Source organism: Silene latifolia, chromosome Y, assembly GCF_048544455.1.
Source record: "Silene latifolia isolate original U9 population chromosome Y, ASM4854445v1, whole genome shotgun sequence".
Taxonomy (NCBI): domain Eukaryota; kingdom Viridiplantae; phylum Streptophyta; class Magnoliopsida; order Caryophyllales; family Caryophyllaceae; genus Silene; species Silene latifolia.
Window position 1 is genome coordinate 155675717 of NC_133538.1, and position 13487 is coordinate 155689203.

The 13487-nt window shown below is 39.1% G+C and overlaps 1 long non-coding RNA gene across 1 annotated transcript; it reads right to left on the minus strand.

Annotated features, from left to right (window-relative positions):
• Nucleotides 1-4923: 4923 nt before the first annotated feature.
• LOC141626409 (uncharacterized) lies at nt 4924-6691 on the minus strand. Its single transcript, XR_012535987.1, has 4 exons — nt 6617-6691; nt 6269-6400; nt 5562-5690; nt 4924-5293 (listed from the first exon to the last, which is right to left on the minus strand). It is a non-coding gene; the product is annotated as an uncharacterized LOC141626409 (long non-coding RNA).
• Between the last annotated feature and the right edge of the window lie 6796 nt (nt 6692-13487).

Here is a 13487-nt window from a genome sequence, read left to right on the forward strand (position 1 = left end):
TGAAGCGTTTCTGCAAATTGGATTCCATTGCAAAAATGAGTACGTTTTTAATCGCAGATGCTTCCATGACGAAATCGTTATACTTGGCGATCTCGTTAGCTCCAGCCGTGGGACCTGGGTTTGACGGGATGGGCTCTGTCAGAAATTTGAGCTTCCCGTCAGCTGCGGCAGCATTCCGTAATGCCGCCTCCCAATCCGCGAAGTTTGATCCATCATTCTTCGATCGAGTTGACGATTCATCCGATTCATGAAGATCGAAGCCGGACTCACGGTCCAATGTGGCACTTGGCATTGGGTCGTCGATGGCCACCATTTTGTTATTAGCAGTTTAAGTGATCGTGATCTACACTGAAAAAGAAAGGAAAAACAAAACGAAATAAGCAACTCATCGAGGTGATTTAAGTCTATTAAAAATTCATTTTAATCGTGTAGACTCATTGCACTTGCATAATTGATCTCCCTCAAGAATAATACAAGTGATCCCATGACTCAATTTCCGTAAATTGATAAGCCAACTGTTTAGCTAGTTCTATCGTTAGAACTCTTGGTCGATAGATTTCCTTAAATCCTATCTATAGTCCACCATAATCACAGGATCGTACGAGTGACCATAGTGTTGAGATAAAATAGGTCAATCAGTTCCAACTTACCCGACGTAGAAGGGGTCATATTATGCCTACCGACGAAGAAGGGATTCATTGGAGTTTGACCTATAAAGACTATTCTCAATTTTTGGTTATACGAGGAAGATCCCATCAACTTAGTTTTAATTCATTTTAAGTGAACGAAAAACTAGCATTACGTGAATGAATTAACTTAGGTGATGGCTTAAATAAAACATGTGATATCTGTATATCAAAGAAAACTAACGCGTGACCTCTATATGAGTCAGTTTTCATGCAATTATTAGGTGGTTTGGTTTTAGGCGGAAAATGATGCAATCTATCGTTACGATAAAATAAATAAAAGAATGCAAAACGTAAATAAAAATTACTAGTGTGGCCTATCCTAGTAAAAAGAACATAATACAACTTTGGAATCCACCGTTGGACCCGAGAAGCTTGTCTTGATGTTCCATCTTTTTCCATGCAGCGGGAGTGAGCATCCGGTCTCCATCTTTGGTCTTCTCAAAATTACAATTAAAATTTAAAAAATATAAACCTATTTACATTCTAAATAAAAACTGTAATTATAAGGAAAAAATCAAAACGGAGATACAAGATCTCAAAATACAACCAAGACCGTGTTCCATCATTACGGTAACACGTTCTACTAAGGCCACACTAAGTTACAACTGTTTGTAAAAATTAAATACGTAATAAAACATTCAAGGCATTCAAAATAACGATAAATAAAATGCATCAACTAAAATAAAATTTATTCGTGACATAATTCCGTAATTATGTTAAATTTATCCAAACCACCTTTAATGATTAAAGTTATGTGACAAAACCGCTTTAATCAACTTAATTTTAATCCATGATAATCCGTTACTTTAAATCGCTTTAAAATAACTAAATGGTACGTGAGTGAACCGTTTCACTATCAAGCGAGTGCACAAAATCCGTATTATGCACATATTGGCCGAAAAAAAATAAAACTCAAATTTTTTTTTTCTTTCTTCACGTCTGGACCGTGAACAGTACCAATTTTTTTTTTTTTTTATTATTTGCAGCTGATTGCCGAGAGCTCAAAAGAGCAAAAAAAAAAAAATCCAGCGGCTCAAAAACCGAGAGCCTCAACAAACAAAAACAAAATCGATTTTTTAAAAACCAATTGCAATTTAACCTAATCCGTATAGTATTGAAACTACAATTGATGAATCTTTAACATATTGCTATGAATATCGATTACAAGAACAATATGCAAAGAACAAATCGAAAACAAACATCGTCTGATTAGCACGGTTTTAAAAAAAAACAACAACAATGTAGACATGGCACGGAATTCAAGAAAAAACAGCCGTGCATTATCAAGACACGGTTTTCAAAAAAAAAAAAAAAAAAAAAAACAGCCGTGCATCAAAAAAATTCAGCCGTGCGGTTTTTATGCAACAAAAATTATCGATTCAATTCGTATAATGAAAATCACATAGGAAAAATTACGTGGCCTCGCTCTGATACCACTTGTGGGGTAATATCCGTCTAAAACCCTTAAATTTTAGGACTATAACGCAAAATTTAACATGTGATTATTGTCATAAAACAAAATACAAGAGAGAAACGATAAAGCATAAGAATTAACCTCGGGTCCTTTGAAATGCGGCCTAAGATAGAAATCAACGTAGATTTCCTCCTAATCGTTGCACCCAAGACCGTCTGAGACTATGCCCTTGTACTAGAATGTACTCTCTAATTGCCTTGCAATATTGAGAGAGTTTTGTGTGAGTTTTGCTAGATGTGAGATCTAGGTTATTGAGAGAAAAATGTTCTCAAAAACCTTAATTTTTCTTTCAAAATGAATTAGGTTACAAAAGGAGAGAAAGCTCTCCTTTTGTTCTCTTGGTTCGGCCAAACCGAGTGCACCATGGGGAAGTGGGCTTTCACTTCCTCTTTATTTTAACTCGTGGTCCGACTCGAAAATGCTAAATGTATATGACGCGATTATAAATCGTCATCGGTTATCGGTTATTAAAATATCGTCTAGTAACATAAATTAGTCGATATAATAATACATGTCCGATAATGACAATATTGTATAATTAATTTATTCAATATACATTAATCAAATATAATCGTTTATATTTACTTTACGAATTAACTGCTTAATTCGCCTTAGCCATTATTATTTAATCCGTATTAAATAAAATATCTCAACATCGCGTTTGACTAATTATTAGTCAATAACTCCGACTAACTGCTTAGCCATATTAGGCATCAACATGACTGTATTTTCATACCGTCACATCTCTCAAACGTATCCTATAGGTGTGGCTTTTAGGGACCAGTTGATCACCGCCATCTGTATGACAATAACGTCAAACTTATCTAGCAAGCCAACCGTTATTGATAAATGGGACCAACTGATAATAATACAAAAGTATACCCTTTGATCCTTTTAGAGATTTAAATGTTATTGCACTAACTGTAGAGGACACCAGCCCCAACATAGGGTTAGGTGAAATTGGGGTTTTTCTATTTTGATTAGTAGGTTTGGGTGGGTTAGTTTCTGCTACATTTCACACCACTGCCCTCGCCTCGTCGCTGCCTTCCACCCTCGTCACTGACGACATCCCTCACTGCCAGTCCCACTTAGAAGGTATGTTTTGATTGTTTTCCGTCATTTCTCCAGTATTTCTTACGGTGTAAGTTTATAGATGAATGATTTAGGTGTTATACAAATTGTGAAAAAAATTGTGGTTATTTCCCCCCTAATCAAACCTGAACTTAATATAATTTAAAAATGAATTGTTGTTATGGGTTTATTATGACAGTCTTGTTGCTAACATGGTTGGGTAATTGTACATAGGTGTTGAATATATTTGTAACACCCCAATCTACCAAGGAGCTTTAACCCGACTTTCCCTAGCATATACGGGCATTACCATATCAGTTGCCCGAGGAATAGTATATCATAACGTCAATAAAAAAACTATTAAAGTTTATTACAAGTTTAACTCAAAGAAAAGAAAGATACAACTGAGTAACAAACAACTATCAACTATGGTTAGACCACTCCATGCCAAGACTCGGTGAAAGACTCGTCCCTCCAACGCACCCAGATAAGCTCCACATATCAACACCTGTTAAGACTGACGGCTCACCATAATGGATCACGGCAGACACATAACAAGAAAGAAATACAGACAACACCACACAAGGTCAGTAAGTGAAGAACAACACACAACACAAGGGACAACACACACACACACACACCCATCTCCAACTCCAATCATTAATCAATCATCTGACTAACCCAAAGGTAAACTCCTGCTAGAATATCCATCGCAACAGTTATTCCACACCGCCAGTGGGGACCGCAGCCTTACCACCTAAGCCTCGCTCAACACCATAGAGCGAATAACCCATGTCCATTAATGTGCACATCCCCTTTGTGACGGGAACCACAAGGGGCGAATCAAGGGCGTGAAGTCACTCCCGCAAGTGACTCCACTCAGTCGAGGGCGCACCTCGCGAACCATAGACAATCACTGTAATACTCCGTATTTATAAGTCTTTGGGTACTCTATCGAGTAGGCCTTACTCTGTCGAGTAAGGGTAAGTTGCGTTTTAGAAAAGTTTCTGACCTGTTGGGTACTCGATCGAGTAACTAGGGTACTCGATCGAGTAAGGGGGTACTCGATCGAGTACCTTGGGTACTCGATCGAGTAGCCGGTTTTACGGGGAGTTTTCTCACTAATGGAAAAAAACCCTATTGCGTCATTTGTAGAGGGTCTTTTGCGTCGGTTTTGGACTGACGTATATTGAGGGGTCGTATTTGATATGCATCAGTTGTGAAACCGACGCAAATAGGTAGTATTTGCGCCAGTTGTGTTTCAAAAACTGACGCAAATAGGTAGTATTTGCGTCAGTTCCTACAATAGAATGGACGCAAAAAGTTGTTACAACTGACGCAAATAGTTATTATTTGCGTCAGTTCTACACATAACCAATGCATTTGCTTTAGTTTTTTGCGTCTGTTTTGTCAAAAACTGATGCAATTGATATTTTCTTTTAGCACCAATTAATTTAACTATTTGCGGTATTTCTTTCCATAAATGATGCATTTGCTCTACTTTTCGCTTCATTTGAAGTTAGAACCGATGCATTTGACATTTCATTTTCGCTTTAATTTATTTCCCTCATCTGCGTCATTTCATTCAAGAACCAACGCAATTGATTAATGCTTTTTTTATATATATAAAAATTTACTACCGAAATTTCGGCACCACCACCCCATAAAATTGACAATCAGAATACCAACTACAACAAGAAATCCAACCAACCAACCACTAATACATCACATGTAAAACAAGATTACATCTCATTCACCCTAACGACGTTCCAAATACAATCTAATGTATAAATAATCCCACAAACGTTTTAGTTACTAAGCTAATCTATACTAAATGTTCTCTAAACATCTACTAGCTCAAACTTCTCAAGCCAAATTCATATCGCTGATTGACCTGAAATAGCCCGCATTAATCCATTTGCTTCATCTTGAGAGCATCGTTGGTCGTTTCACAGTAAAAATATAATTGATGAAATCATTGAACTGTGATCATCAGATGTGGACATTAGATATTGTCCAAGCAAGCGAGTGGACCAATCAAATCCGCTTCAATGACAGCCTAAATATTAACCAATATTGGCCAGGAAGATATTCAATTAACGAATCAGAAATCAAGCATAATTATTACCTAATAAAAAAAAAGAAAAAAAAAAAGAAATCAAGCATACATATGGACTTAATTATGCAAGCAATAAACCTTTAGTTCCTTACAAAATAAGTTAACAATAAAATGAAATTCGGTATATAAGGATGAAAACCGGACAAGGCTCTATTCTTAACATGTTCATGAAGTGTTGACAATAAACCAGGGGTTTGAAATGTATTACCTGAATCTATGCTCTATTACCAGCCGTAATATTTGATATAGTCCAACAAGCCTCTTTCTTAATGCTCTTCTTGTGATTATGACTCAAGAGGTTTAAAAGGCATGGAAGTGAGCCGTTGTTGATTATGAACTGAAACATCACGGAAAAGCATTTCTGAATAAAAGTTTGTATTCTAGTAAAAACACCTCCTTTACAAATTACACACTCCATATAATATTCTCAACAACAATATACAAGACAGAAGTCGCAGAACAAAAACAAATCATCCACTCGGTAATCGTTTTGGCAACTATATACAAACAGTATTTAATTGTTTCAGTTCTTCCATCACTCAAAAAGTAAATGTTTACAGAGTATTGCTAATAACAATGCTAGTTAAGAGGTTTAAACCCCTTTAAATGTGTTTCTCATGTCGCAAAGTTACGTAGAACTCTAACATTATGGGCAAATTAATACATGAACACTCAACTATAATGAAAACTATGCCAATTGATGGGAATGTATAAATTTGACAATCATTTTTCGATGCAGTCTAGCATAAGAAGAGTCCTCCATTTATCATAGTCAGGATCATGAAATGAAGTCTCAATTGTTAGTCATTTTTCGATGCAGTCCAGCAATAGAGAATACAAAAAGTCTCATTCATTTCCGTCAATGGTTAGCATAATAATTAACTAACTTAAAAGGGACTGGTTATTCAGTGATACCTGCTCACAGACATCATCACTTGGAGAAGCAAGGAGACTCGCAAAAATGGGAACAGCTCCATGATCAATCACGACCTTGGTGTTTTCTCAGGTCCCTGATGCAATGTTTGTAAGCTCCCAAGCAGCCTCAAACTGTGAGAGAAGTTGCAACAATTCACTTAATAAGCAATAAGAATGAAAGATTTTATTTTCATGTAGCAGATCGAGTGCCAAAAATTTCAATTAGTATCAAATAACTCTCCAAGGCCTCAACTTTGTTTACAGACTTGTGACTTTTATACTGCCAGAGATTTTAAAACCAATCAAGGAAAAAAAGCAAAAGCATATCAAAAGAGCTACCAAGCTTACCATCATCACAAGGAGCAAAGAGAATGGGACCGCCATACAAGTTACTTTTCTCGGAAGTAAAACTCGCAAACACAATCAATTAAAGGTTAATCAACAGCCAAAGTAAAACCTGCTAACACAACTGAATTTAAAAGTTAACCAACAACCGATTAAATCCATACACAACAACCGCACCCAAACCCCAAATCATCTGATAAACAAAGCATAAATAATGGGAATAGTAAACAGTGTCGAAACAATAGGTCAAGTTATATAAATCCCTAATAAAAGATGCAGGCACAAGGCCCTTCATAGAGGATGTATTGTGGAACCTGTAGATTGCTGCTAAGGTTCAGGGTGCATGGCAATGTGGAGAATCTCTGAGCAGCAGAAGTGCTCTGTGACTTCCTAGGCTATAACCAGTATTACAGTAACAACTCAAAATGGTTCTCTCTGTATGTAGTAACTAATATAGCATGAAAAACATTCAGCTTTTTTTTATATTGTGCCTCGCTGGAAATTTTTGATTTGATTACACCACAACATTGTCTATGATATGGACAAAACGACAAAGTGGTAATTTATGTCAAAGGGCTTAAAGATTTGATATTCGGCTACAGTTTTTTCGGCTTTGTTAATCTAGTTTGGTAGCATATATCTGACAATTGTGGACATGGCTATTTTGTGAATAGCTTCATAATTTTTGACATAAATGACACATAACATGGCTTATGTCATGTAAGATTAATGTCAAGTGTACTGGCTCATATTTTGTGAAATAGCTTCATTCAGTCTTTGTTGTCTCACTTGTCATCAAAAAATTATGCACCCTGGCATGTCATATACTCATCCAAATTTCCGAGCCAATTACATTATCTTTAAAAAACGAATTAACAAATTAGAATATAGTGAAGGGATGTTGAATCTGGAGTACAGACTTTAATCTTGTTTAGGAACAAAAAAATTAACAAATTAGACATTAGAATATAGTCACTGTATGCTATCTAAAAAGGAAGAGAATGAAGAACAATAGAGCAACCCTAGATGGGAATCCAATAAAAAAAATGACGAAGACTGTAGATACCAAAATAAATTTAACTTTTTACTTAACACCAAATCAACAACGTCAGACAATCGTTTTCATATTTATACAAAAGCCCCAATTTACTCAATAACCCCAAATCAACATCAGACAATCGTTTTCATATTATTAGGGTTTGAGTACAAAACCCTAAATCTAATTAAAAAAAGAGAAAGAATGAAGAAAGAAACCTATGGAATGTTGAGGATGAAAGGAAGGTGAATCAATGGCGCAGAGTAGAGAAGAAGAAGATCCGGAGGATAATGGAGGTCGACCATGGTAACAAAATCCAAGAATTTTGGATAAAAATGACACATTACATCTGAGGACAAAAAAATATCGTATCAGATCTATAGCTTGATTGAATCAATCAAGCAAACAAAACAAAACCCTAACCCCCAATTCTTATCATGTTAACAAAATAATGCAAGAAATTATAATTAATCCCAAATTAGAAGATCTTACTTGAAACTGAAATGCGGCCATCTTTATCGTCCTCGCCATTTTCCCTTTTGCACCAATCGAACCAATTGCGAATGAAGTGACTGTTGGTTTAATAGCTTTACCGTATTGTTCTTGACTTCTATGTGCAGTCGTGTGGTGGTGACGAAGATGTGAGGGAGGGAGTTGTTGGTGTAGGGAGGCAGTCGTGTGGTGGTGACGGAGTAGAATTAGGGAGAAGCCATGAGAGGCGAGGGAAGGACAGGTTGGTATGGGAAGTCTGATTGTTCTCAGTGTATAATATGAGGGGTTTAATTGTTGTTTTTTTTTAATTAATATCATTTGCATCGGTTTTAGGTACAACTGATGCAAAAACGTAATATCAAATAAGTCAGTTATTAACATAACTGACGTATTTTATCAAATACATCGGTTTTGCTGAGAACCGACGCATTATATCCGTCAGTTTCTTCCAAAAACTGACGCAAAAAGCTTGACTATAGGGCGGAAATGGATTCCCGCTAAAATTAAGTACTTTTTGCGTCGGTTTTTGTAGAACCGACGTAAATCGACTGACGCAATAGGTGTTTTTTCTACTAGTGTCTCGGGTTTTGTTAATTATGCGATTAAGATATATAACCTTCGTCGTCATTATTCTAAACACTTTTGCAAAACCTAATTTACTGTTTAAGAGAGAAAGCAAGTACGTTCTTAATCCTAATCGCATTGTTAGCAATTCCCGGAGTTTGGAAGGCCGGTTCTCATCGTCGGTTATACCGTTGAGATCCTTGCATCGAGGGTAAGATCTATGTACCCTTTTTGTTGTTTTTCCTTTGATTTGGTTAAACCCTAATATAGGGATTTGGGGGTTTTTGAGTAGTATGTGATTTTGTAGCATTTGTATGTTGTATGATAGGAGGAGGTTTCATAGAGGAAGCTTTTTGATACAGCAGTAGAGACCGTCTGATTGTGTGCTTTCCAGGTAGGATTTCCTACTCAGTATTAGTCCCATAATGGGATGATTGTTGATGTGTTGAGATTGATTGTTTGATATAGTAATTGTATTGTGACGGTTGTGATTGTGATTGTGATTGTTGTCTATGGTTCGCGAGGCGTGTCCTCGGCTGAGTGGGGTCACTTGCGGGAGTGGCTTCACGCCCTAGTTTCGCCTTCTGTGGAACCCGCCATAGAAGGGATGTGCACATTAATGGACAGGGTTATCGCTCACTATGTGGAGCGGGGATTTGGTGGGTAGGGCTGCGGTCCCCCATCGGCGGGTAGGGTCCAAAGGACGATCGGTGATTGAGATGATTGGAATTAGTGTGGTTGTGCGTGTGACGATTAAGTGTTTGTTTATCTTATTGTTGATATATATTGAGTTGTGTGATTAGTACTGACCCGGTTGTTGTTTTGTAAACCTGCGGTGATCCATTCGGGGATGGTGAGCGGATATTGAGCAGGTATGAGATGAGTCTTTTGAGATAGCCGGATTGCCACGACATGATGATAGGAGTCTTCCGTCGTAGCTTAGTAGTTTCTTTACATTTCGATTAGAACGATGAAATGCAATCAGTTTGAGAACATGTATTACACTTTTGGTTTGGTTTTGAGAGTTGTAACTCTTCACTAAGTATTTATATTTAAACGTTGTTTCTTCATTGTTTATTTGATTATCATTGCCTCGGGTAACCGAGATGGTAATATCTTCATACCTGAGTGGTCCTGGTAAGACACTTGGAGTATGGGGGTGTTACAAATGGTATCAGAGCGACGATCCTGAAACCTGTAACCAATGAACCTAATGAACATAGGGAGTCAATTAAAATGAACCCGAGGTAAAAGTTGTAGGAGCTAATGCAAAGGCTTGGGAGACGTCCTAAAGTCGCGAACTTGCCCTACAATTTTGAACCGGTCACATGGGGGGTGTAAGTCAAGGTTGTATGTGTTGTTTGGTTAACTTGTGTGTGAATGTGATGAAGTGTGTGTAACTGTTGGAGAAGTAGAAAGCTGAGAATATGAAAGAAAGGTTAATGATATATGTAGACTTGTTGTTGGAATGAAAACATGTTGGATGTTTACAATGTGGCGTTTAATAACATGATATAATGATTTCATGAATCGAATGAAAAGATGCGTAGCATTATATGCTTAGTTATGATACAATGTTGGTTTTATAAAGTTTTAGCATGTTAGCATATGATATAGCATGCGGGTAGCGTTTCTGAGTTAGCGTGACTCGATCGAGAGGGACTGACTTGATCGGGTGGGTTTTTGACGATTTTGAGTCCAGAATCGTGTTTTTGGGCACTCGATCGAGTACCTCGGGCACTCGATCGAGTAGGGGGTCACTCGATCGAGTAGCCTACTCGGTCGAGTATGTTAGAGATCAGAAGGTCTGTTTGGGGTCTGATCTTGGGGCACTCGATCGAGTATGGTGGGCACTCGATCGAGTAGCCCGTTACTCGATCGAGTATGTTTGGGAACTCGATCGAGTAGGGGTCTGGGCAGCGTGTTTTCTTGTTTTGAGGTTTTGGCGCGTATGTTTATATCCACCCCTTTTTCTGATATAGTTTCAAGATGCCGCCCAAGAAGACTGCTTTGTATGCGAGAGTTGAGCTTATGAACATAGATGACATCGTTAAGATGTTGGAGCATCAGGATGCTCTCACTGAGGCTTTAAAGACTGTGGGGAAGGATAAGGATAAGGATAAGGAGAAAGAGGTTGATCATTCTAAAATCAGCCTATATATAGCGAGGTTTAACCTGAAAGAGTATAAGGGAGTTGGGGAGCCTAACCTTCTTGATAGTTGGCTTAGAGAGATGGAGAACATACTAGATTTGGTTCACTGTCCTGATGAGATGAGAGTGGAACAGGCTGCGTTCTATCTGAGGGAGGCAGCTGGCAAGTGGTGGGATACAGTGAAAGTGAGTGCTAAGGAGATATATACAAACAAAGGTTTACCTGCTATACCTTGGGAGGAGTTTCGTAGGGCTGTGAGAAAGGAGTTCGTACCGGAGCATGTGAGGAGTAAGTTGAGAGAAGAGTTTGACAGTTTTAAGATGACCGCTGAGATGTCTGTGGCTGAGTACTACAGGCAGTTGAATGAGAAGTCTAGGTATGCTGAGGATATGGGTTTGAGTGAGGAGAATCTGGCGTTGAGGTTCGAGAGGGGGTTGACCCCTAAGATTATGGATAAGTTACCCGTGGGAATCCTTACGATGTTAAGGAAGCTTATGAGAGGGTCAGGAGAGCCGAGAGGGTTGGTGGAGATGGCTCGGAGAGGTCGGGTGGTGAGAAAAGGAAGTCCGAGAGCGAGGGTGGTGGCCAATCTAATCACAAGAAAGGCAACCACAATCGATCTAAGGGGTTTTCTTAAGGGTCGGGGTTCGATCTTTGGGGCTTCCTTTTGGCGTGGCCGTGGAAGTGTTAGTGGTAGTTGGGGAGTGACCTGCTATAGCTGTGGTGGTGTAGGCCACAAGAGACATGAGTGCACAAGTGCACCAGGATCTTTCTAGAGACCTGCGCAGAGCTATGCGAGCAATAGACCTACCGGTCATGGCCAAACCGGGAAGTCGAGTTACAGTGGGAGGCAACCGCAACTGCGGTAATTCTTATTAGAAACCACCAACGAACAACAACAACAATCAAGGGTCGGGTGCTAAGCCGACCACATCACCAAGATCTTGTCCGGGAGGTGGACAGAAGACCAGTGGAAAGTTATTCATGATGGAGAAGAAAGCAGCTGAGGAGGATGCACACGTTATCACCGGTACTTTCCTTGTTAATGGTATTCATACCTTTGTTTTGTTTGATTCGGGGGCTTCTCAGTCGTTTGTATCTTCAAGTCATGTAAAACGGTTGGGTTTGAGGGTATATGAGTCTGTTAGTGAGCAAGTTTTTATATCTTCGGGTGAGTCTGTATCATGTGGGAGGTTGTTTAGAGATGTATCTATGATAGTTGGGCAAGTTGATCTACCTGTAGACTTGCTAGAGTTTCCTTTTGACGGTTTTGAGATGATAGTCAGGATGGATTGTTAGGAAAGTATAAAGTTAAGATAGACTGTCATCAAAAGAAAGTGTCTTTAAGAGGTCCTAAGGGCGTTAGTGTGTCTTATCGTGGGTTTCTAGTCAAACCCAAAGTTAAGTTGATTGCAGCTGTCACCTTGAAGTCTTATCTGAGGAAGGGATGTCCTTTGATCTTGTGCCATGTGAGAGATGACCGGATAGAGAGTCCGACAGTTGATCAGATACCAGTGGTGGGAGAGTTTGTAGATGTTTTTCCAGAGGAGATTCCGGGATTGCCACCGAAGAGGGAGATAGATTTCACCGTTGAGTTGAAACCAGGGACGGGGCCAATCTCTAAGGCACCGTATAGTATGGGTCCTAAGGAGATGGAGGAGCTTAGGAAGCAGTTGGATGATTTGATAGAGAAGGGATACATTAGACCTAGTGTATCGCCGTGGGGAGCACCAATTCTTTTTGTAAAGAAGAAAGATGGGAGTCTGAGGTTGTGCATAGACTATAGAGAGCTGAACCGAGTGACGGTGAAGAACAAGTATCCTTTGCCAAGGATAGATGACCTGTTTGATCAGTTGAGTGGTGCATCAGTCTTTTCTAAGATTGATTTGAGGTCGGGGTACCATCAGGTGAAGATTAGAGAGGTGGACATACCAAAGACAGCTTTCACGTCGAGGTATGGCCATTATGAGTATGTGGTGATGCCGTTTGGGTTGTCTAATGCACCGGCAGTGTTTATGGATTTGATGAACAGAATCTTCAGACAGTTCTTGGACCAGTTTGTGGTGGTATTTATCGATGACATCTTAGTCTATTCTAAGACTAAGGAGGAGCATGAGGAGCATCTGAGGATCGTGTTGCAAACTTTGAGAGAGCATGAGTTGTATGCTAAGCTGTCCAAGTGTGACTTCTGGTTAGAGAAAGTTGCTTTTCTGGGGCATGTGATCTCTAAGGAGGGAGTGGCTGTGGATCCGGCGAAGATTGAGGCAGTGACTAAGTGAGAAGCACCAAAGAATGTTGCTGAGGTTAGGAGTTTCTTGGGTTTAGCTGGATACTACAGACGGTTCGTGAAAGATTTCTCCAAGATAGCTAGACCTATGACAGCGTTGATGAGGAAAGAGAAATGGTTTCGTTGGGATGAAAGTTGTGAGACGGCGTTCCAAACATTAAAGGAGCATTTGACCACAGCTCCTGTCTTAGCATTGCCTGAAGGGAGCGAGAACTTTGAGGTTTATACAGATGCCTCAAAGAATGGGTTGGGATGTGTGTTGATGCAGAATGGTAAAGTGATTGCCTATGCTTCTAGGCAATTGAAGCCTTATGAGGAGAACTACTCTACTCATGATCTGGAG